This window comes from Protopterus annectens, chromosome 1.part1 (assembly GCF_019279795.1).
Source record: "Protopterus annectens isolate FY-2018-M chromosome 1.part1, PAN1.0, whole genome shotgun sequence".
Lineage (NCBI taxonomy): Eukaryota > Metazoa > Chordata > Ceratodontiformes > Protopteridae > Protopterus > Protopterus annectens.
Window position 1 is genome coordinate 827,494,491 of NC_056726.1, and position 22,772 is coordinate 827,517,262.

The following is a 22,772-nucleotide window of genomic DNA, read 5'->3' on the forward strand; positions in this document are numbered from 1 at the left end:
TTCATTGAGAGCGATTTGTAACGATTAAATGATAACTCCAATGTTCAAGGAGACAAGGGTACTTCAAGGCTCTGATTGTAAAGCATTGATTTTTAAGTTGGAGTGGACATGAATGCTTTTAAGAATGTTGAATATGACAACCACTTCTTAGTCCCACAGGGACTTAGATTTTCTGTGTTTCCAAATGGCACCACCAGGGACTCACCATCATACTCCGAACTCATCAAAGTATATAATGAAGCAGGGCTGAATGTGCTAAGAATTCTGATTAAACACAATCATGAAAGGCTGAACAATTTAAAACTAGAGGTGGAGGAGCTGCACAGTAAGAGCATTCAGCACTGAGATTTCAACTTTTTTCGCCACCTTTATGATGGTATCTCTCCAAGAATTACTCGCCAAATGGCCACATTGGTGCATAGAAAAAGAAATAAGCTGCACTGTGATCTACAACAATACCAGAATGCAAATGCATACCCACTAAGAAATGAAAGAAAGATTTTCAGACAATTCTCTCATAGCTGTGGACATGTAGCAGTTCAACATGGTTTGCTACAGCATAACAGGAATAACCAAACAGAACCAGTTCAACAACCTTAGCCTCCTGTAACACCATTGAATTTGTTACAGCCAGTTAATGCAGCCCCCACCTTCCTCCACCTAATCATCCACAGCAACCGATTAACACCTTCCAAGAACCTGCAGAAACACAAACTGTTTTTTTATCTCCAGCACAATGGGCTCGTAAATACTTCACAAACACCTCTGATAGGCACTTGAGGAAGGGGAAGAAGGCGAGGGAGATTTCAGATCACAGGGAGGCCAATGCACGCCAGGAATGCCTGGAGGAGATAATTCATAATAACTTGTTAAATGAAAGGCAAGCTATTTTTTCTTGTCTGGTCTTCAGCTTAACTGACAAGACTTTTTCCAATGTGCATTTACAACTTCTCAGCAGGGGTTTTACCTTTATACCTGCCCAGAGGGCTAGGCCTCCAGATCTGCATCTTGAACCATGTTTGTACCTATGAAAGTTAAACCTTAAAGTTTTGCATGCTAACAATGACCTTGTCAATGGTTTATCAGATAATGATGACGACTTGGATTTGGATGGGTTATTTAAAAAGAGAAGTCTTTTTAACCCAGTCTTCCATAGCTCCTTACAGGCTTTTCTTAGGGTCTGTGAATTTGACTTGAGACATATATTGAAGGAGCCCTGTGAAAATAAATGGTTCATAGGTAGGTATTAGGCTATTGGCCCTAGGGCCTATATAAGCCTAGCCAAAAAGGTACCCTGGCTTTTGCCTCCCAAAAAAAAAAATATTTTCCTGTGCCTCTGTTGAGCAGTGCCACAGAGGTGATCCCCGGGGTGAATTTCCAATTTCCCATCCAATCATCAAGATTTTTCTTGAAGAGTGCTAATAAGGAGCTTTGTTTGATATAGATAGGTGGTTTGTTCCAGAGTATGGGAAGTCTCTGGGACAGGAATCTATCCCTCCAGCATGTTCTGTTTATTGTAGTGACAAGGTTTAGGTCCCTAGAGCATGTAGCTCGGAGAGAGTGAGATTTCTTTAAATGGAGCATGTCCAACAGCTCTGGGTTTGACATAGCTTTTTATACTAAGCAGAGATCACCTCTGAGTAGGCGATATGCGACAGAGTAAAGTTGGAGTTTTTTGAGACGGTCTGTGTAGGGCATCTGTTTGAGGCCGGTAATCCTCTTTGTAAGGTATTTCTGTGACCTTTCCAGTTGTTGTAGATGTCTTGTGAGGTACATACCAAAAGGGGTGTTGTACTCTTTAATGGGTCTAATGAGTGATGAGTAAAGGGGAACATTGACCTCTTTTTTCCTGGATGAGAAACCTATTGTGATGAGGTGTGCCACGTAGAAGGATTTTCTGACTACTGTGGTGATGTGATTATCAAAGGAGAGACTACTGTCCAACCGTGTCCCAAGGTCTCTTATCACACTTTCGGTGTTAAGTAGACTACCACCTATGTGGTAGCTCATGGGTACAGAGTTTTTACCAAAGGGGATGACAATGCACTTTTTGGCATTCAGCTTGAGGCCATGGCTTTGACACCAGGCATCTGTCTCCGTGAGGCCGTATTGTAGGATGTCCACATCATTAGGAGTTTTGATTATGGCTCCTAGTTTGCAGTCATCTGCGAACTTCATTAGCCAAAGACCTTCTGTGTTAGCCTGTACTTCTGAAAAGTAGATACCAAACAGGAGGGGACCCAGGACTGAACCCTGTGGTACTCCACTTGTCAATGGTCTGCAGACAGATTTGGAGTCTGCTACTTTCAGAGTGTGGGTTCTGTCAGGGAGCCAGTTGGCAACCCATCTTGTGACATAGGGGTTTATACCAAGTTTAGTGAGTTTATCTGTAATTCCAGAGTGGGGGATAATGTCAAAAGCCTTGGCGAGATCTAGATAGGCTGTAGGAACCACCTCACCCTCATCTCCGGCTTTGGTGACTGATTCAAAGAAGTCTATCAGGTTTAGGAGACAGACATGATCTGCCTTTTACAAACCCAAACTTGGTGGGGTCCAGAGTTTGGAGATTACCAATGTCTTTGTGTATAAGATCCATGATGATACATTCCATGGCCTTGCAGACCAGGCTCATTAGGCTAATGGGGCGGTAGTTGCCAGAGTCCGTGGTGGCTCCCCCTTTGTGGAGTGGGATAACCATTGCTGTGTGCCATTCAGAGGGCACAAAGCCTGAGGTGAGGCTGTGATTGAACATGGTGCTTAGGTGGGGTGCCAGTTCATTCTGCAGTTCATGTAGAATGCAGTCTGAGATGTTGTCAGGTCCTATGGATGCTGTCTTCTTGGCTTTGGAGAGTGTGGTTTTTACCTGTGCAGCCGTGATTACAGGAACCTTGCATTCTTCCGGTATAGAGATGGGCCCTTTAGAGGGTGAGAGGGGGGGTAAAGTTAGCACTGAACCTATATGCCAGGATGTTGGCAATATCAGTTGGTTCTGTATATTTAGTGCCATTGTGCTGTAACTCAGAGCAGATCTGAGTGTTGCCATTGAGATTCTTGACATAGCTATAGAATGCTTTGTGGTTGTCTTTAGAATCAGTGGCGATTTTGTTTTAGTAACTAGCTTTGGAGGATTTTATGAGGGATCTGAGCTTTTTACCGAGGCTGATCAGGGAGTTCCTCCAATCATGGGATTTTAATATTTTTTGCAACAGTTTATTTCTTCTGTTGTAGAGCTTGTTTATGGCATGGGACCACCAGAATGGCTTCCTTTTTTGGAGGATAGCATCCTGGTTCTGTTAGGGATAGTACGATCCATACACTCATGCTATAAAATGCATTTGTGTAGGATTCAGCAGTTGTACCTCTATTGTCCATCTGCATGGGTGTCGTGAAGTTTGCCACTTCTGTCTTAAGAAGCGTGAAGTTGGCTTTGGAGAAATTTTTTACAGTGGTTTCCTAATGGGGGGTGGGGGCGGGATGTGGATTTCTAGGGTGATTAGCTTGTGGTCAGACCTGACCAATGAGGAATTGACCTCTGGTGTGGAACACAGGTCACCCATGTTGGTATTGACCAGGTCTAGGATATTGCTGCCCCTGGTGGGGGTGTGGATAAGTTGATCCAAGGCATTGGAATTTATGAATACCAGAAAACGTTGAGCAAAAGAGTTGGTACATGAGTAGTTTACCTAGTTAATGGTGGGGTAGTTGAAATCACCCATTATTAGGGTGTTAGGTTGTACCCTAATATTTTCCAGTGTATCAAGATATGAGGAGTGGGAATCCTGGGGCATGGTGGAGGATCTGTAGCAAGTTACAATTTGGATTGTGGTCTTACCCAGAGTTAGTTGCACTTGGATAATCTCAGATGCATTATGCTGAGCAACTAGCCTGGAGGTGTGGATATCCTTAATGAATATGGACACACCTCCGCCTTTAGTGTTTCGGTCCAGGTTAGGTGGCTGAAAGGTGTGGTATAGCCTGGTAATGCAGGGGTGCTCTCTGGAGCCTTGAACCAGGTCTCTGTCACTGCACAGATGTCGATGTTCTCTATTTTAAGGAGTGCCTCGAGTGAATGCATTTTGAGGTTTAGACTTCTAGCATTGAGTAGCATTACCCTCAGATTTTGCTTGTTTGTACCTGTTAAGGTGGTGAATTTGTCATTTGAACCTTGCCTAAAAAGGCACTATAGGGATGGCAAGAGCCTTAGCCAGTATCTGGAATCCCAAGGGTGACAGGTGCAGGCCATCTCTGGCAAAGCATCATGGTCTGTTGATCATGTCATCCCAGGCAGACAGATACTGGATCCCGTTAGAATGACACCAGATACTTAGCCAATTGTTGAAGTCAAACATCTTGTCCTTGTACTGTGGTATCATTCTGGGTGATGGCAGGATGCTACTCAGGGCTAGGGTCATACCTGCCTAGGATACAAGATCAGAGAGCTCCTCCATGTCTCTCTTCATGTAGTCCATGGAGGTACGTCTCAGTTCAATTTAACATCAGACAAACAAACATTAAGTGACTTCATGAGATCTACACCTCTGAGGATCATGAAATTGGACAAGGGCATTGGTATAGTTTTAATGTACCAGAGTGTGTATATTGATAAAATTGAGTCTGCTTTAGTCAATGATGAATTTTACATCACTACCGACCTTAAGACAGTCAATAAACGTAGACCGACTATTATAAAGAATAGAGCTTAGCCAGTGCCTTGCTTTAGATGAGTACATGTTCATGTTGGTGCCTAATCCAAATTTGGGCAAACATTTTGCAATCCCAGAAATACACAAAAATATTGATGATCCACCTTCAGACACATTATTTCCAATAAACGTTCTAAAACTGAAAAAATCTATGAATACATAGATGCCATCCTGAATCCCTTGGTACAGGCTACAACCTTTTACTTAAGGGACTCTTGGCATTTCTACATGAACTTTTCAAGGCTGATTTTGACTTTTCCAAGAGCTTACTAGTCATGCTAAATGTGGTTTCACTGTACACCAACATACCACACTAGAGTGGTTTAAACTCGATTAGACTGTTTCTGTCTAAATATGTCAGGTTCTATAAAATCAAAATTGACACTATTTGTGACTTAATCACTGTTGTATTAACCGATAATTTTTTTTACTTTAATCACAAAATCTATCAGCAGGTGAAAGGAGTGGCTATGTGGTTCAAAATGGCCCCGGCATATGCCAATCTTGACTGAGTATGTGGGAACTTGAGACTCTTGTCCACATCCTGGGTTTCCAAACGGTGCATCTATATCGCTGTTATATAGATGATATATTTTTTGTGTGACAAGGTGCCAAATCTGAACTGGACACTTATGTACAGGACCTTACTGACAGCATCTCTTTCCTTGAATTTGTTGTTTCAGGATGCGGGAATGAGGTTGCTTCCCTTGGAACCATCATCACACGTGACACCACTGCAGGATTACTCCAATCAAATGTCTACAGGAAGAACACCTACAGAAATAATTTCCTAGATTTTTGTAGCCAGCACCCATTCTTCATGAAATGTAATGTACTGCATAGCCAGTTCATCAGACTTTCCAGAATTGTCAGCAATGACCATGTGTTTCTTACTAAAGCGAGCTTTTTGAAACATATGTTTTTAGCTAGAAACTATCCAGCTAAGCTCATTGACAGAGTAGTAGCAGAGATAACAGCTGCCAGACTAACAAAACACAAGCCCATTCTGAAATTCAGCTTTGACAAAAACAGCAAACTTGACAGACTGTCAGACAGATGCTACTTCTTTCCACTGCCAATTTCCAGGGACATGCATGCTATAAGAGGAATCATCTCTAAGAATTGGAATGTCATGGCTAGCAATAATGAACTTAGGCTAGTACTCAGAGATACTCCTAATTTCTCTTTTAAGAAAACAATCACATTATGTTCCAATTTTGAGAAGAATTCCTCTTTTCTGCTTAATGACACTACTGACTTCACAGGTCCACCAGGGATGTTCACATGTGACCACTGTGTTATTTGTAAGCATGCTTATACAGGATCATCCTTCACTTTCCAGCATTGCAGCTTTAAAGTTACTTTTAATCAATACTTTGACTGCCGTACTAACTGGGTCATTTGTGCAGCTCTCTGCAAATGTTGCAATTCTTTTTATATCAGAAAAAACAGTCGGAAACTTTCTGATCGAGTCAAGGAACATCTTGCAGCTATGTGAGCCAAAGATTTGTCAAATGCTTTGGGAAAACACAGTGTAACTTGTGCTAACTTCACAGGCTTCATGTTCTTTGTACTGGAAAGAAATGATTTGTTTAAGGGTGACTGTAACTCTCTTTTAGAAGTGAGAGAACTCAAGTGGCAGCTGCTTCTAGGTGCTGAGTCTGTCTGGGGCTAAATGAAAATATCAGTGTTAAATATGCATTAAGATGGTTTATTTAATACATTACATATTTTGCTTAGCTTTGTTATTTTATTCGTCTTATACTGTGGGTGCACATGTTATTAATGTTTTGCCTCACTTGTATGATATTTTGTGATATTTTGTGTTATTCTTGTTTACACACCACTTTGTTTTAAACTTTACCAGGATACTGGTGACACGTTCACTCTCCTTACTCCTGTACCACCTTCAGGTTTCCAACTAGGTGTCCAAAACATGATTCCAATTGGACAACAATGTTTTTCTTTCAAAGAGTATTGGTCACTATTAATTTTTAAGTAGTCTGATTGGATCACCACTGCCCAGTACTTTTTATCACTTAGTTTATTTTAATAATTTTTAACCACTGACTTCAAATATTGCCATTCTTTTCATGTGGTTAATATAAGTACAATACATACTGTTCAAGATGAGGAACTAACCACAGCCATACTTTTTATTGTGAGCGAGATCTCTTATGCTAAGCTCCTACGGAAGGCTTTTTCAGTCCTTTTCCATTCTACTGTTACCACGGGAATTATTCTGTATAAAGTGACCTTTATATTAGTTCCTTTAGAGGCCGTATCTGCATGGCTTCCTTGTTTATATGTCATTACTTCTCCCAGCTCACGTGTTACTTATATTATTCTTCCCATACGTGTTACTTATATTATTCTTCCCATACGTGTTACTTATATTATTCTTCTCGTATGTGTTACTTATATTATTCTTCCCATACGTGTTACTTATATTATTCTTCCCATACGTGTTACTTATATTATTCTTCCCATTACCCTCTGGTTGTTACAATGGGAGCTATGCTCTGTGACTCAGGTTTTTAAATGGTTCCTTTTACAGGCAGTATCGGCACTGCTATACTTCTTTTTTACATGGCTTTATTGCTCCTAGTATGCATGATATTAGTGTTTTACCTAACATTCTTATCAACTTTCTGTACCATTGCTTTCTTAGTTTGATTTACTTAATTACCAGTAATAGATTATGGCGAATGCATCACTATTGCCTGTATGACCAGTCGTTTCTTATTGAATAACAACGTTTTACTTTTGAAGATTATTGTCACTAATTTTTTTTTTAATATTGTCTGAATTGATTACAAATACTCAGTACTCTTTATCACGTGTTTTGTTTTATTAATTTTTTACAGCTGTCTTCTAATGCTGCCATTCTTCTCATTTCTCAGATATTAGTATAATACATCCAGATTAAGTTTAGAAACTAGCCACATCCATTTTTTTTATAGGGTAAGAGATCTCTAATGGAAAGCTACTATGTGAGGCCTTATCTGCCTGTCACCATATAATTGTTACTATTGGAATTTTGCAGTGTGAAATTATCATTTTGGTAGTTCTTTTTAAAGGCTGTATTCACACACCTTTTCTAGGTACATTGTTTTTTCCCTCCCAGCACACCTAATATTTTGTTTTTTACTAATCTGCCCATTACAGTATTATGCATATATTTTTATATATATATATATATATATATATATATATATATATATATATATATATATATATGGGTCTACTTTCATAGACCGGTTACCACGCCGACACCCGGAAGACCGAGACGGAACGACCGAACAGGTAGGTTACCGAAAACGCGATATCCCGACAGCTGAGAGACAGACAACGGCAGCGTGTGAGCGCGATACGGTAAGTGTGCGAAAATGAAAGATTTAGGATTGGGGAGCGGACAGGTAAGTGTACGATAGTGAGGGATTTTAGGTTAGGGTGTGGAAAAGGTGAGTGTGTGGTGGTGTCGGACTAAGGGTTCCGGTGAGGTAAGTGTGTGGAAGTGACGTAGAGCAGTGTAGGGAAGTGTTAAGTGTGTCAGGGTTAGAATGCGGGTGGAGTGAGTGTGCGATAGTGACGGGCTGAATGTTTTAGGGTGGGTTAAGTGAGTTAGGGTTAGGGTGCAGGTAGGGTAAGTGTGCGATAGTGACGGTGTTGAGGTTTAGGGGTGTGTTAAGTGAGTTAGGGTTAGTGCGGGTTGGGTAAGTGCGGTAGTGTCGGACGTTAGGGTTAGGGTTTAGGTTAAGGTTAGTGGATATGTTGTGTGTAATGTGTAGTTGACGTTTTTTGTGTCGGTGTTGTGGTGTTCGGTATTATGAGTTGTTGGTGTGGTGTGTTTTCGGTTGTTTGGGGTCGGTAACTTGTGTGTCGGCGATCCGTACATTCGGTCTATGAAAGTAGACCCATATATATATATATATATATATATATATATATATATATATATATATATATATATATTTATATATGTGTATATATATATATATATATGTATATATGTATATATAGATGCATATACACACACACACACATATATATATATTTATATATGTATATAGATATATAGATATATATGTGTGTCTGTGTGTGTGTGTGTGTGTGTGTGTGTGTGTGTGTCTGTATATATATATATATATATATATATATATATATATATATATATATATATTTATATATGTGTGTGGTACACACATATATATATATATATATATATATATATATATATATATATATATATATATATAAAAAACTTTGTTTTCTGGGAGCCAAATTGTAACCATGACCTAATCTGTTAGGTAAATAGCTTAACGGGTTGAGGACAAGACAAAAGAGGAGCAGTGACAAACAGTTACTCTGGAATATCCTCCTTTGAATTTGCATCCCTGGGATAATAATTTGTCCTTTATCATGGCTGAGCTACAAAGTGGTTTGCCACTATTTCATGATCATTGTAATAGAACTGATCAATATAGTGTGAATCTTGTACATCTTTAAGCACTCCTTTATCCATGAATGTGGGATGCTTTCATATGCTTTTTTGTAATCTATCTATGCCATACTTGGATTCTTTTCCTTTTTTACAATTCTCCATTGCGACTTTATTTAACAACAAATGATCCTTTATTCCAGATTACTTTATTTTCTTACCCTTTTGTTGTATTGCAATGGTTGAGTTTTATTCTAAATGACTATAATCTGTTGACATCAATTCCAGTATATAGTTTATACATCGCAGGATGAAAAGTTACTTGTATATAGTTTTTAGGCTAGCTTGCAGATTCACTTCTAAAGAGGGGTATAATTTTTCCTGTTGTTAACAAGGTTTGTGTCCGTTCAGGATGTGCATATAAGTAGTTCTTACTCAGGGTTAAAGCTTTATTTAAAGATGTTAATACTTTTAGCCAGAAATCAGGTACTGCATTTGGACAGAGGTTTTCCACTTAGGAGGCTTTCTTAATTTTGTTTCAGTTTCTCTGGCTGTTACTTCATCCCATTTCATAACCTGTACATTTGAACTTCTTACTGTTGATTTTACTTCTTCTATCCATTCCGCAACTTTGTTATGTTCCACGGGATCTTAATAGATATTTCTCCAAAATGTGTATTTCTACTTTTTTTGGTAGTATTTCTGTTCCTTTTGCTTGGTTTCCCAATTCTCAGAACATTTTTGAGTCCTCAATTAATTGCTTATTTTGTACTTTTCCTTTAATTTAATCTGTATATCTTCTGAGTTTTTCTACCTGTCCTGATATCTTTAGTTTATTGTTTGCAATAGTGTACAACAGATGGTATTCTTTTCTGATAGTGCACATTGTTTTCATCACGGCTATATTTTTAAGTATTTTTGTTGGTGTGTTCCCCATCCTATAGTCTTCTAACAGTGACAATTGATTTTTTCCCTTTCTTTCCCTTATTGCTCTGTGTCTTTGTGGTAAGGCTTTATTGGTTATTTAGCTGTACAATAATACATCCTATTTACTTCTGTTACGTCACATGAATTTTTGTTAATAGTCTTGATTACTGTGTTCATTTGTTTTATCAGACTTCTAACATTTTGGGTCTTACTGACTTTCTGTAATCTATTTCTTTCATTGTACTTAATATGTCTATTCATCTCTATTAAATCAAGCAAATATTCCCTTGACCCATTTTGCATATTCTTTGTTGTCTGCTTCCTGAGGGCATGCTACAGAAAGCCCTAGAACATCTTCCTGTGACATATCTTCAGCTGTGTCCTGCGTCATCCTTTGCTCTTCCGTATGGGAGCTTGCTGGCCTTTCACAACACAACACTGACTGTGTCAGAGTTGCCTCTGCTTCCTGCTCCTTCTCTTGCTGTGCTATTGCAACTGATCTTTTTACTGGCTTCCTACTGAAAGCTCCAGGGTATGTTCATGTGGCAAGTGATCAGATGCTTCCCGTTCCACCTGTTTCTCCTTAATTTGGAGACCCATTGTTCCATCATGCTGTGATATTACCAGACTTATATATTTTACATACATTCTTTACTTTGCAGGTAATCCAGAACTTCATCTTCTATTTTTAACTTCTACTGTACTAGTCTTCTGTTCTACATTCCTTCTTTGTGATCATATATTTTTTGTATTGTGAAATTTTCCATATCCGGGTGCCTTTGTCTCTATTTGCCTTCAAATATCTTAGGAGCTACTTATATGTATTGCTTAGTTTGGCTTTCTCCTTAGCATACATATTGCACCATATCAGATATTTCTTTAATTCCCACGTCCATGTTTCTTTTTTTATACCTTTCAAAAAATCTCTAGGTTTTGTTTTTGATCTTTATATTTTTGCACTTCCTTAGTTGATTCTTTTCCCAGAGTTTCTTGGTCTATATGTTTTTCATGGAGTTGTATTAATGAGCACAAATTTGTATTTGAAGCTTTTGACAGTTTTTCTTATGCAAATATTCTTCTTTTCTCTAATTTCTCTCTCTCTGAATCTTTCTGAATACCCTCTATCTGGAAATGCTGGGCTTCTTGCTTAATAGTAACAATACATAATTTCTTTCTTATCCTCTCTAGTCTTCTTTATCGTCTATATGGCTGTTTTTTGGCCTGTCATTGTTTGTGTTTTTTTGTGGACTACTACTTCCTTCTACAACAAGGAGGCCATCTTCCTTCTGAGACTAGACTAACCCCATTGTAGGAATGCTTCCATGTCTTCAGGATTCTACATTGTCATTTTTTTCCATCTTTACATTGCCTACAGAAGTTGATAAAATGTTTAAAAATAAAAAAAAAATGAGTGAATGAAGATCAGAATGTCTCAGTCATATGATGTTTCTCTCCAGATGGCTGGACCAACTATTAAAATTCCTGTTCTCTAGCTCACTTTCAAACTTCCTTTTTGACTATTTTGATGTGTACCCTCAGTAATTTTATGTAATTTGGCCATTTGCCCAGTTAAGAAATGAGTTTTTCTTTCAGAGAGCAGATATCCCTCAGAAGTCTGAGGCTATAGATATCTAAGAGTTGAGCACTTGTCCACTAGGCATCAGCTGGACCTATGTTTATAGTTTACAAATGCACAGGAGTATGTCAACTTGGTAGAAAATGTTTCAGATCAGTATCAAAATCTAAAACATCTGGAAAAGCCACTGAAAAGCATGAGAGAGAACCCCCTTTAGGATAAAGAAGAAAAGTATAGTGTACTGGATTATGCAACTTTAAATACTAGAGAAGTTAAAGACAATAGATGCATGTAGCATAAGTTTGTAAAAATGCATGCTGAACTATGTTCACTCAACTAGATAAGTTTATTGCATGACGATTGATCAAATGCATTTTATTTTTTATTCTTGAGAAAGTTGATCCAGATCATAGAGGGGGAGCATGAGAGAATAGGTTGGAATATTGTGAGCTCATGTGGCAGCTTAGATTGAACGCAATGAATAAGACATGTTTCCATCAGTAGTGCTCTTAAACTTAGATCTGCTAAATTATAGTAATAACAACACAAACAAACAATTCATTTGATCAATAGCACAACTGAACAAGGAAAATGTCCACAGATAGGCACCACAGGAAAACGGAATCTTCTTAAAGAAAGTTTATTTTTTAGCACTTTCATTCACAAGGGACTTCATCAGAAAACTGAGAAATCGACCAGAAGACAGCTTTATAATGCAAACTGACCAATCAGAAACAACAAGCAATAATTAAATTAATTAAAACTAATAATAGACCTAAAAGGCAAAAAAGCTCTGAATTCACAGAACATAAATATAATTCAATATGAAATAACATTGTATTAAAAAAACAGTTATAAAGACATTTTATACAGATGGTATCATTCAGGCCAGGAAACTTATCAGCCTGCATCTTAAGCTGCCACAATGTTGTGTATTAACACAGTGGCATGTATTAACCTGAAGATTGTCCCAAAAGGTCTTAGGGTTTACAATTTCCCTAATGACCTGTCTCTGGGATGATCCTTGTTACAAATTAACTAAGTTTTTTAATGATACATGGCTGAAACTGTTAATGGAACACAATGAACTTTTGATGCAGTCTCTTAACACAGAAATCCAGGCCCTGGATGTAAGTATTTTGAGATTTTTGGCTCAAGAGCATGTTAAGGCTAAGGTTGACAATATCTTTACTAACTTAATAGAGGAACTCTCACTATAGCTGAAGGAAAGAAGACGTTGATTAGAGACACCACAGGCTATGATGCAGGTAATGCCTTTCCACTTCCTGGCATTTGTGGAGATAATATTTTCAGCAGTGCTGGCACTGAAGTTCCTTTGGAAGGTGGTAGGGATGCTGGATAACATGGACAGGTAGATTTTTTAAGAAGGAACTTCTACGGAGATCCGAGATGATAGCCAACAAACATACTGCTCCTATTCAGAACAGTTCAATGCCTTCAACTAATCAACGCACTCTCTCAACCAGAGGTGGCCAGAACAACAGGGGACAGAGGTAGGCAGTGGAAGCAGCGATAGGGACCGAGGCAGGCAGTGGAAGTGGAGATACTAAATTTTGGTTTAAAGAATGAGTTTTTTTTGAAAAATTCAGTCTGTTATTAGACATCATTTACAGCTTCACCAAAGAGAACTTTAATGGTATACAAATTAGCCACAAAAAGGTTTGTCTTTTATACCTAGTAAAAGAGCAAGTGTTGAAAACACTTTGGTCAATACGAAACTGTTTTGTAAAAAGCTTAATTTAGATTATGTTTTTCAGGACATTGAATACAATGATGAATGTACTTTTAAGAAATCTAGCTACTTCAACCCTCCATTACAGGCTACTATCTCTGCTTTTCATGACTTGTGTGAGCAATGTCCTTCTTGACTTGCTAGCTAATGGTTTGATTTCTTTTGACTGTTACAAATTTCTTTTTGTTGCGCATTATAAAATAGTCCTTTTTGGGCTTCCTAAATTGCATGGTCAGGTTTTTCCACTGCCATTTAGACCAATAGTTTCTGCTTTTAGGAGTGTAACTTTTTTAGATCACTTGTTGAATCCCCTGGTGCAGGTAGTTTTGGATTATTTGCGGTCTTTTACTTCAGACACATGAGCACTTAGGTTATTCACCTTGGATCTTAAATCTCTTTACACCAGTGCACCTATTGCTGAAGGTGTTGAATATCCAAACCTATTTTTGGTTAAAAATGCCAGTTTTAATAGTGACACGGTTAGCTTTGGTTGTGAGCTGATGGAAGAGATGTTAGAAAATAACCTTTTTTCTATTTAATGGTAAATATTACCAACAACTCAAGGGTGTTGCTATGGGTGCCACCGTTGCACCCTCTTTTGCTAACCTTGTCATGGGGTGGTGGGAGATCCAACTTCTAAAAAACATATAATTTTTTGAAAGATGTGTTAAGATGTATAAGAGGTTTGTAAATGACCTGTTTTTTATTACTGATGCATCTTTAGATCAAATAGATGTATTTGTTAAAGACATTAATGAAAGTATTAACATGTTAAGCTTTGTCTTGGGCCAAGTAGGAGAAAGTGTTCCATATTTGGATTTGATAGTTAATTGGGATACTGCCAATCACAGTTTTTCTAGTGGGATCTACAGAAAACCTTGTTTCTCTTAACAATTATTTATATTACTTTAGTGCTCATCTCACTTACATGAAAAGAAATATTCCCAAGAGGGTAGGTGATACGACTGTCTAGATTGACCATTGACTTTGGTAACTTTTCCAAAGGAATCAATGATATTATTACATTATTCAGCAGTAGGGGTAAGGAATCAATGATATTATTACATTATTCAGCAGTAGGGGTAAGGAATCAATGATATTATTACATTATTTAGCAGTAGGTGTTAGCCTTAGGCTGTTGGTTAAGAGGAGATTAAGCAGAATAGAGGTAAACAATTTCCCCCTATTTTGGTGTGGGGGGTATACCTCAAAAGAACAGTAGTGATGTTAAATACAACAATAGTTTTCCTTTGCAGATGACTATTGATAACAGTAGCATTAGAAATATTATTACACGCAATTGGAAAATTTTCCAAGGGAACCCTGATATATACACAGTGGTGGGTCCCTCCCCCAAACTTGTATACAAAATAAAGTGCATTAAGCATTGGTTGGAGAATGCAAATCCTAGGATGCCTTTACCACTTACACATAAAAAGTGGGTATGTTTAAGTGTGGTTTCTGATTTGTCTCATATGGACAGAAGCATTAACATTAAAGCACACTATGATTGTAACACCACTGGTTTGAATTCCATTGCTGTCTGTTCACATTATGATGCATTTTATATTGGCATGAATACCAGAAAGTTATCTCAAAGAGTTAAAGAACACTTGTATGGTATTAAGAGCAAAGATAACAACAGTGCCTTATACAGATACACCTTAAAATGTGGTTCCATTAAGAAGTTCTGTTTTGCTGTCTTAGAGCACTTACCTGTGGATCTTAGGGAGGGTTGCTTCAAGAAGCAGCTACTTAAAAAAGAAACATTGTGACAGCTTAAGATGCAGGCTGATAAGTTTCATGGCCTGAATGATACCATTTGTATAAAATGTTTTTTTATAATTGTTTTTTAATATTATGTTATTTTGTATTGACTTACTATTATGCTGTGAATTCAGTGCTTTTTTACCTTGTAGGTCTATTATTAGTTTTAATTAATTTAATTATTGTTTGTTATTTCTGATTTTTCAGTTTGCATTATAAAGTTGTCTTCTAGTCCGTTGCTCAGTTTTCTGATGAAGTCAGGCAGCTTGTGGGGTTCAGTGGACTAGAGAATTTAGCATGTGTAATGGCGTTGATGGTTCTAATCTAGAAGTATTTGTAGCTTTGCTTTCTACATGGCCCACCTCATTAGTAAGGGTATCTCATCCAGGGAAAAGGAGGTCATAACATCCCTGTATTCTTCCTTTACAAGACCCATTATTGAGTACAATGCCCCTTTTGGCATGTACCTCATGAAGCACATGCAGCAGCTGACAGACCATGGAGGTTTTTCACCAGGAGAATCCAGGGCCTCAAACATATACCCTGCACAGATAGGCTAAAAGTCCCTTTCCCTCTAGTCAGTATCATACAGACTCCTTAGAGGTGACCTCTGTCTGGAATACAAGGCAATCTCAGACCCTGCCTTCATGGGACTGCTGTATATCTGCAAATCAAGCTCCACTCGAGTAACCCACATGAGCGACCTCAACCTGGTCTGTGACATCAATAGGACTTGTTGGCAGGACAGATTTGTGTCCCTGAGACTTCCCCTTCTGTGGAATAGACTCCCTCTCCACGTCATTAACCATTCTTAAGTGCAACCTAGATAACTGAATGGGGAACAGTAAATACACTCCTGGGATTCCACCTGTGTCCCTACCGGACAGGGGCATCAGGTGCTGACTTGTTGGAACATGGGCTAAATTCTTGGCTAGGATTGTAAGGGCCTCAGGGTCAATAGCCTAGTAACTTCCTATGATCCTAAGTCCCTTGTGGATGAAAGCGCTCAAAAATAAACTTCCTTTAAGAAGAGACTTTTCTTGTGGTGCCTATCTGTGGATGTTTTCATTGTTAAATTATAATAATAATAGCCAAGATCATGGTTGTTAACGCAATTCTTTTCTGGTCATTTGGCTTTTTAGTTTTATAGCAACCTTATCATTAGTAATTGTTAGTTGAACTGTAAAGCTTTTTACTTGATGTTTTTAAATGTAGAACTTTGGTATTATTATCATAGATAGTTTTTTTAAATATACCTGATGGTTTTTAATATTAAATGTATTTTAGATGTAAGGTATGTTGATGTCATCGATCATATGTAATAGGTTATAACTCGTGACATGATTGGGTTTTATGTTTTAAATATATTTTAATGGAGTATAATAAATTCTGATGAAGTTCTTTGGAGTGAAAGTGCTTAATTGATGTTCATGCAATGAACTTATCTATTTGGATACAAATAGTTTAGTGTACATTTTTACTATTTGGTTCTTGGTTATATGTTAATGGACTTGCACAGATTGTTTTATGATTTTATGCGTTTGTTTACAGAGTTCTCGCCAGAGGGCCACAGAGGAACACCGAGTTCCTAAAGTTTGGGTTGAAGACATTTAAACCAAACCAGTTATCCAAAATAATTTTGAAAGAAGTCACAGAGTCAGAATTATGAATGGATAATGGGAAAGTAATTCCAAACAACTGGAATGTATCAGAAAATAAAATTTCTTGAAACCTTAATTTGGTTACTGTTTATACTTTTTTTTGTTAGAAAGTTGTTTGAAAGTCTAAAGGCTTTGTTACAGTTATTAATCTGCGAATTTAACATAACTCTCAAATTTTTGGAATGGAATGTTTTATAAGCTAATATAAGTTTGTCTGTGACATAACAATAGTGCAAAGAATATAAGTTTAAATGCTGATACCTTTCTTCATAATGCAATTAGAATTAGATTTTACTTTTTTTGTAAATTTCTTTTAAACTGTCTCTATTCAACTGATCCATGTTTTAAGTACAAAATAACCTCTTGTATTCAGCAACCAGTCAGATATATGCCATTAAAAGACTTCTCAAGCAGGTCTAATCTCTCATGGATAGATTTTTCAGCGTGTGATCCTTTAAACTTAAAACCTTGCTCACATTGATAGCCATATGACTTTTAACGAAAAGTTATTTGCAATATTAATTCCTAGGTCTGTGTAAGAAACATCTTCATGGATAGCAACTTACAAAAAAAAAATGGTTCTTTAATTCTAGGATTTTCAAAAAGCATTGTGTTAAATTTGTCCAGACGGAAAGAAATTCCAGATTTTCAGATACCCATTTTGAGATTTCTGAAATATAGTATTTAATTTCATCAGTCTTTGCTATTGATGATGGTAAATTCTGTTTTGTAGTTGCCTGCATATTTATTAATGCAGTTATTTACCGCCCCATAAGCTTGACGAGCCTTGTCTGCAAAGCTATGGAGAGGATCATAATGGAACTCATAAATAAAGACATTGGGGACCTACAGACACTGGATCCTACCCAATTTGGCTTTGTCAAGGGCAGATCCTGCCTCTTGAACTTGGTCGACTTTTTCGAAACAGTCACTAAGGCCATTGATGAGGGTAAGGCAGTTCACACAGCCTACCTTGACCTAGCAAAAGCATTCGACAAAATACCCCACTCGGGCATCATAGAAAAGCTCACCAGCTTAGATGTAAACCCATATGTCACAAGATGGGTTGCAAACTGGCTCAGGGACAGAACACACAGGGTTAGAGTTGCTGGTGCCATGTCAGACTCTAAGCCGGTCACGAGTGGTGTCCCACAGGGCTCAGTCCTGGGCCCCCTCTTGTTCGGCATTTATTTTTCTGAAGTGCAGGCAAACATAGGGGGATTGTGGCTGACAAAATTTGCAGATGACTGCAAACTGGGCACCATAATTGACACTCCATCAGACACAGACATCCTCCAGAAAGGTCTCATAGAAATGGATAACTGGTGCCAGAGCCATGGCCTTAAGCTAAATGCCAAAAATGTATAGTCATACCCTTTGGGAAAAACAAGGTAACCCCTAATTACCACATAGGTGGTAATCCATTAAACACGGAAGAAGTTATCAGGGACCTGGGGACCCAAGTTGACAGTAACCTCTCTTTTGACACTCACATTGCCAAAGTGGTTAGGAAGACCTTCTACATTGCCCACCTGATCATGAAGTGATTCACATCCAGATCAGGAGAGGTCATTGTACCCCTGTACTCTTCACTTATCAGACCAATGATTGAGTACAACGCCCCATTCGGAATGTACCTTACCCGACACCTGCAGCAGTTGGAAAGACCCCAAAAGTTCCTCACCAAAAGGATAAAGGGGCTCAAACATATGTCATACGATGCCCGACTGAAGAAACTCCAGCTCTATTCAGTCGCATACCGTCTGCTCAGAGGTGATCTGTGCCTAACATACAAGGCCATGTCCAACCCAGAATTAATGGACATGCTCCACCTCAAAAATCCAAATCCACCAGAGCCACGAGAGCAAGAGACTTAAACCTCAACACGGATATAAATAGGACGTGCTGGAGGGACAGATTCATCACCCAGAGACTCCCTACACTATGGAACAGAATCCCAGTCCATGTGAGGCAGAGCCCCTCACTGACTCTGTTCAAGAGAAATCTTGACGAGTGGATGGGAGATCGTAGGTTTACCCCGGGAATCATCTCTGTATCACTGCTGGACAGAGGCACAGCAAACTAATGGGTATAGTATTCTCATCCTAAGGGGTGGTGAAAGCCACACACACTCTGGCTAGGCTTATAAATGCCCTAGGGCAGATAGCCTAGTATGAACCTATGAACCTAAGAATTCTATGTAGAAAGGGAGGCAAAGGCAATATTAAACAACAAGGAGCAAAGGATGGAGCCCTGAGGTACACCACAAAGAACTCTATCTGAATTTGACAGAAATCCCTGAATAACTGTTGTCTGACATTTACCTGAAAGCCAGTTCATAATAGAGTTAATAATATAAACTGGTTGCTGGCATCCCTTATGAATGGTGTCTGATGACTATTTTCTTTATCTTTCTGTCTGTGCCTTGAGAACTTATCGAGTGTCTTCGTGTCATTTCCGGAGTCACTTTTCAGAAGCTGGGAGACTGACGGTAATGCCTTGTTGTGTGCTATTGATACTAATCTCTAAACCTGTTGGTTAGTCAACCAGCATTACTTCTTAGCCTGGTCCATCTTTTCTGTCTCCCACTTTTTTCTGTCTTCTTCTTTTGAGAACTTCCTGGAATTCTGCGTTTTACCACTAGCTTTTCCTATGACCCTTATTTCCACATCTGTCTGCATATCTGTCCTATAGTCTTCACACGTGCTCTTTTCAGATGCTGCCATTCTTCCTCTTTTACTCTACCGGTGTCTTTTTCTTCCTGAGGTGCTAGACCCCTGATTATTTATTTAAATGCAAAATAACACGCTGGACTTGTAGAAACACTATTTTAATAAAACAAAGACTTGTAGAAACACTGTTTTTATAAAACAAAGACTTGTAGAAAGATTTATTAGTCATAGATCTTTTGTGCAGGATATATTTCTTTAAATGCTTGTGCTTCTGCTCCTGTCAACTTCCAGGTTTTTGTCCTGGTCTTTGTTGACCTTTAGAGCCTTCTCTGACCACTGCTTGCAGCTGATTGTGACAACACTGTGCTTTATGCTGTGGGATGACTGTTTCACTGGGGATGAATTTACAGTCTCTGATTTTACCCCAAATTGATTCATTTTATTTTATTTTTATTTAACATTTGTTAACTGGGAAAGTCCGACTTGGAACAATGCCAATTTTCAGCGGAGGCCCGGGGAGAAAGGCTCCAGATGCCTTTCTTTACTAGCATAACATCTACCTGATTAGCATGCTGGCCAGTTTTGTTGGTTATCTTGTGGCAGCCTCTTTTGGTGAACCTTGTGTTGGCCACTATTATGCCATTTGCCAAGCAGAAACCTAGAATGGCCTGCCCTTTTTTATTCCTGTTATTCACCCAACGTGGACCCATGCTGTCTTCATATCTTGCTCTGTCTATCATTTGTATGAGCATTCAGGTCCCTCATTATCAATACCAGCTCATATTATATGCTTTATCTAGTAAGTTCTGCAAATGCTGCCGAATGCATTATTTTTCTAACCATCACAACCCTGCTGTGGGGCATAGGCTGAGATTATGAATACTATCCTGTCTTTACACTAAAGTAATATTGCCATGTGTTTATTACTAATTCAGATGGCATCCCTCACCATCTTCAGAAGACCCTCCCTCACCACAAGTCCCACACCACTTCTAGTCTGTCCTGTCCCTTAGTAGCAGACTCTGCATCCCAAGCCAAGTAGCCTTGCTGCACTGCCCTTCCACCTTGTCTCCTGGCTTCACAAGGTGTTCTGTCTTCTCTTTACCATCATATCATCTTCTTCAGTCTGCATCCTGTCAGTGAACTAAATTCAGTGTAGCAATCCTTAGTTCATGTTTAGCAGGTTTATTGGCATTAGCCCCAGCTTTTCCTCAAAAGAACTATCCCAGCTAACCCATCTGGGCAGCTGCACACCAGCCTGCCAGTAGTTAATTCACCCAGGGCTGCTGGGCTTTATGGTAGGCACACACTTGCAAATAGAGGTGAAAAGACTCCTCACACACTTAGAATGGGTCCCTGGTGAAGGTTGGACTAGGCCGGGTCCTCAACCCTCTTAGTATCGAATACCCATGCCCATTTTTGATGACATTAGTCAATGTGACCAACACACCTGGTAGCAATTTTTGCACCATTGAGTGGCTAACCCTGCTACAATGTGTAGTCTATGATCCATATTCTCTGATCTAGGGGATACTGAATACCTCAGCTGATGCCTAAAGTGGTTGGTCTACACAACTCTTTCCTGAATAAGCACTGCATAGAGCCTGTGCGTCTGCCCATGACTCCATTTAGTTTTGGAAGGTTTAAGGTAGAAATACCAAGCATGTTTTTGGGAGTTGGGAGGAACCGCACAGTGATATGAAGAGAACATATAAATTCTATGCAAGCATTTGGCAGAGGTTAGGTATCTGTTGTTAAAAACTGTGAATCTATTAGTATTACTTAAATTTTAGGAAAGTGCTTTGAAAGATCCTGACTGGTGCACTGGTCAGTAGTCAGGATCTTTCCAAGCATTTAACTAAAATTTAATTAATGGTAGTTAATTGATAAGTAGATGCTATGTCTTTCTTAAGGATAGGAGTTATAGAGGATTGTTTCCATACACAAGTAACTGCTCCATTTCAAATTAAATTTTTGAAAACGAAAATAGGAAAGAACCCAAATCAGATAAATGGTTTTAAGTAAGATAAATGGTTTTAAGGGCAGCACAGTGGTGCAGTGGTTAACGTTGTCGCCTCACAGCAAGAGGTTCTCTGGTTCGATTCTCGGCTGGGGTGCCTTCTGTGTGGAGTTTTCATGTTCTCCTTGTGTTCGCGTGGGTTTCCTCCGGGTACTCCAGTTTCCTCCCACATTCCAAAGACATGCATCTGGAGCATTTCTCCCTGGGCCTCCACTGAAAACAGGCTCTGTGGAACCTAGTCAGACATTCCCGGTCAACAAATGTTAAAATAAAATAAAATAAAAAAAAAAAAAAAGTAAAGTGGCAGGTATTTTGACTGTGCCCATTAATGTAGTACTTTTAATTTTGATAAGGGCTTTCCTGATGTTACTTAGTTTCTGTCTGGAGATATCATTATCAGAAGTAATAGAATGGACCTCATATGTACAATAAGCTAATGTACTAGAAAATATGCTGGAAAAGTAGTATGTGATTCTCTACCATTAGAATCAGAGTTGGACTGTTTTTTTCCCAGTAGGAATTAATGTAACCATTTTTTGTTATTGTTACATGCTAATCTGGTCTCATAAGTTACACTTTCCTGTTTTATCCTGAATTGAATCAACTTTGTTATACTATTTAGCTTTGTTCTTTACTAGTAGTAGGAAATGTAAAAAGTCACAAAACCTGTGATTTTTCATGTATAGCTTAAGTAGATTATGACTCTACCATCTTGGAAGTTTTATTTTCCCATTTTTTCCCCTTAAGTGCAGCTGTTGATTCCACATTAGCACATAGAATGTTCTCTAGGATGCGATATCCATATAACTTTTCACTACTGGAATGGAAGGAAGACCAATCCATGGACATAAGTTATTTACATAAGCTGGTATTGTTAATTTGACCATAATTATATTTTTATACAATGAACAGTCAGCCTTGAAAGTAAGTAAATTAAAAGTAATGGAGTTGCTGCCTGAGTTGCCTAAAGGAGTGCAGACATTAATCTGGGAGATTGATAATCAACATCAAAGTCTCCAAAATAAAAAAAAAAACAGAGTTACCTCTGGTGTTATCTTCAGCAGCTTGATGAAAACCATGAAACATATTTTCCAAAAATCACACAAAAAAATTTATAATTTCCAAAAAACTCTAGTTTCAAGTATGACGTGACAGAAGAATTTAGTCAATGTTTGGGTAATTAAAATCCCCCAGTAAGATACATTTTTATGGCCAAGAACTTTATTAAGGAGCTAAAGAAATCAAGACATTT